General features: G+C 46.5%; 1 long non-coding RNA gene across 1 annotated transcript; it reads left to right on the top strand.

Annotated features, from left to right (window-relative positions):
• Positions 1-2,174: 2,174 nt before the first annotated feature.
• Positions 2,175-3,368, top strand: LOC120434794. The gene is made up of 3 exons (XR_005609359.1): positions 2,175-2,232; positions 2,923-3,058; positions 3,333-3,368. It is a non-coding gene; the product is annotated as an uncharacterized LOC120434794 (long non-coding RNA).
• Positions 3,369-3,814: the final 446 nt, after the last annotated feature.

The following is a 3,814-nucleotide window of genomic DNA, read 5'->3' as shown; positions in this document are numbered from 1 at the left end:
GGGACTTGTACCAGAAAATAAAAAGTCAGTAATTCTAGTCGGTGTTGGGCTCAGGGAATTTCCGCATATTTGCGCAGGGGTTAGTAAATCTAGTGTTATGGCGAGATGTAGAGTGTGATTAAAGTGGTGGGTGGGTTCTTTTACATGTTGAGAAAAGCCAGTTGAGTCTAATAAGAGATTAAATGCTGTGTGGCGGCTGTCATTTTAGCGTCTACATGGATGTTAAAATCACTCACAATAATTATTTTATCTGAGCTGAGTACTAAATAAGACAGAAACTCTGTGTAAGGCCCCAGGTGGACGATAGATGATAACCAATAAAACTGTTTTTCCATTTTTACGATTAGGATGGACAAGGCTAAGCATCAGGCTTTCAAATGAATTAGAAAGTCTGTCTGGGTTTTGGTTGATTTATGGGCTGCAAGTGACAAAGAGCAGGAAATCTGCACAAACTTGAACGTTTCACTGCAGAATCAATGAATCATCTGATCAATAATCCGGATCAATGGTCTTTGTCTTCAGGCCAGAGTGAAGAAGAAAAGCAGCAGCTCGCTGACGGAGAACCCTGGCCACGTCGTCATCTTCCCCTTGGATGTCGTACCGCCACATCTGCGAGATGTACAAGAAGACTGATGCATACGTCGGGACAACGGAAGAGGTGGGTGTAGCTTTGCGGGTTTGCCGGCAACCCTGTGCAGTTTTGAGCGCCTCGCCCGGAAGTTTTGCGGGGTAGCCTTGGCTGTCAAAGATATCTTGAGCGTTTCGCGAAGCCTTGCCAAGTAGCCGGCGCTTTGTGCGGGCATCTTGAGCATTTTGCGGACTTCTTTGCAGTTAGCGGGCACCTGTGCGAATTTCTTGAGCGCTTCGCCAGATTATGGGCTCCCCACTCAGAGGGTCTCTGAATTTCTTTTTTTGTTTTTCTTATCCACAGACTCTGACACGAGGGGCATGGAGAAACCTGTTTTTTGTTGTTTTTTTGAGGTTGTTCATCGTTAAAGTACCAGGTATAGAACATTTTAATGTTTAGTGTGTGTGTGTGTGTGTGAGAAGATGTCCCTTTGTTGTTGATAAGTTGTGTTGAATATTTTGTCTGTGAATGTTCTCTGTCATCGTAGTCTAAGGAGCTTGGAAAGATGAGCTTCTAGAACTTGTATGTGAGGAGCAGGAGCTCCTGAAGGAGAACCCGGCCACGTCGTCATTTTTTTTTGAGGTTGTCCGTCGTCAATGTACCAGGTATAGAACATTTTAATGTTTAGTGTGTGTGTGTGTGTGAGAAGATGTCCCTTTGTTGTTGAGAAGTTGTGTTGAATATTTTGTCTGTGAATGTTCTCTGTCATCGTAGTCTAAGGAGCTTGGAAAGATGAGCTTCTAGAACTTGTATGTGAGGAGCAGGAGCTCCTGAGCGAGAACCCCGCCACGTCGTCATTTTTTTTGAGGTTGTCCGTCGACAATGTACCAGGTATAGAACATTTTAATGTTTAGTGTGTGTGTGTGTGTGTGTGTGAAAGATGTCCCTTTGTTGTTGAGAAGTTGTATTGAATATTTTGTCTGTGAATGTTCTCTGTCATCGTAGTCTAAGGAGCTTGGAAAGATGAGCTTCTAGAACTTGTATGTGAGGAGCAGGAGCTCCTGAGCGAGAACCCCGGCCACGTCGTCATTTTTTTTGAGGTTGTCCGTCGTCAATGTACCAGGTATAGAACATTTTAATGTTTAGTGTGTGTGTGTGTGTGTGTGTGTGTGTGTGTGTGTGTGTGTGTGTGTGTGTGTGTGAAAGATGTCCCTTTGTTGTTGAGAAGTTGTATTGAATATTTTGTCTGTGAATGTTCTCTGTCATCGTAGTCTAAGGAGCTTGGAAAGATGAGCTTCTAGAACTTGTATGTAAGGAGCAGGAGCTCCCTGAAGGAGAACCCGGCCACTTCGTCATCTTCCCTTGGATGTCGTACCGCCACATCTGGCAGATGTACAAGGATCAGTCTGAACAGCGGAGGTGGTAGCAGGAGCTGCGGCGGTATTTGTCCTGCAGGTGTCTTGAGCGGCTTGCCAGATGCTTTGCGGTGCCGCCCCGTGCGAGTGTCTTGAGCGGCTTGCCAGATGCTTTGCCGGTTGCAGCAGAAGAGCAGCAGCTCACTGAAGGAGAAGCCGGTCACGTTGTCATCTTCCCCATCGATGTCGTGCCGCCACATCTGGCAGATGTGCAAGAAGTCAGAGGTCCTCTTCTGGACAGCAGAGGAGGTGGGTGGAGCTGCCGGGGTGTTTGGCCTGCCTTGGATCTGAGCTACTCTGAGTAAACAAATACAAATGTGCCAGGACTCAAAGATGATGGGTAGTTTGCACAACAAAAGCAGGAGGAGAATCGAGCTGACGACCTGGGAAAATCTCAGCAGGGCTGAATAACTCCTCGGGACTTGTACCAGAAAATAAAAAGTCAGTAATTCTAGTCGGTGTTGGGCTCAGGGAATTTCCGCATATTTGCGCAGGGTTAGTAAATCTAGTGTTATGGCGAGATGTAGAGTGTGATTAAAGTGGTGGGTGGGTTCTTTTACATGTTGAGAAAAGCCAGTTGAGTCTAATAAGAGATTAAATGCTGTGTGGCGGCTGTCATTTTTAGCGTCTACATGGATGTTAAAATCACTCACAATAATTATTTTATCTGAGCTGAGTACTAAATAAGACAGAAACTCTGTGTAAGGCCCCAGGTGGACGATAGATGATAACCAATAAAACTGTTTTTCCATTTTACGATTAGGATGGACAAGGCTAAGCATCAGGCTTTCAAATGAATTAGAAAGTCTGTCTGGGTTTTTGGTTGATTTATGGGCTGCAAGTGACAAAGAGCAGGAAATCTGCACAAACTTGAACGTTTCACTGCAGAATCAATGAATCATCTGATCAATAATCCGGATCAATGGTCTTTGTCTTCAGGCCAGAGTGAAGAAGAAAAGCAGCAGCTCGCTGACGGAGAACCCTGGCCACGTCGTCATCTTCCCCTTGGATGTCGTATCGCCACATCTGCGAGATGTACAAGAAGACTGATGCATACGTCGGGACAACGGAAGAGGTGGGTGTAGCTTTGCGGGTTTGCCGGCAACCCTGTGCAGTTTTGAGCGCCTCGCCCGGAAGTTTTGCGGGTAGCCTTCGGCTGTCAAAGATATCTTGAGCGTTTCGCCCGAAGCCTTGCCAAGTAGCCGGCGCTTTGTGCGGGCATCTTGAGCATTTTGCGGACTTCTTTGCAGTTAGCGGGCACCTGTGCGAATTTCTTGAGCGCTTCGCCAGATTATGGGCTCCCCACTCAGAGGGTCTCTGAATTTCTTTTTTTTTTTTCTTATCCACAGACTCTGACACGAGGGGCATGGAGAAACCTGTTTTTTTTGTTGTTTTTTGAGGTTGTTCATCGTTAAAGTACCAGGTATAGAACATTTTAATGTTTAGTGTGTGTGTGTGTGTGTGTGTGTGTGTGTGAGAAGATGTCCCTTTGTTGTTGAGAAGTTGTATTGAATATTTTGTCTGTGAATGTTCTCTGTCATCGTAGTCTAAGGAGCTTGGAAAGATGAGCTTCTAGAACTTGTATGTAAGGAGCAGGAGCTCCCTGAAGGAGAACCCCGCCACTTCGTCATCTTCCCTTGGATGTCGTGCCGCCACATCTGGCAGATGTACAAGGATCAGTCTGGACAGCGGAGGTGGTAGCAGGAGCTGCGGCGGTATTTGTCCTGCAGGTGTCTTGAGCGGCTTGCCAGATGCTTTGCGGGTGCCGGCCCGTCGCGAGTGTCTTGAGCGGCTTGCCAGATGCTTTGCCGGTTGCAGCAGAAGAGCAGCA

This window comes from Oreochromis aureus, linkage group 19, assembly GCF_013358895.1.
Source record: "Oreochromis aureus strain Israel breed Guangdong linkage group 19, ZZ_aureus, whole genome shotgun sequence".
Taxonomy (NCBI): domain Eukaryota; kingdom Metazoa; phylum Chordata; class Actinopteri; order Cichliformes; family Cichlidae; genus Oreochromis; species Oreochromis aureus.
Note: the sequence above shows the minus strand (reverse complement) of the source record. Positions and strands in the feature narration are given on the sequence as shown.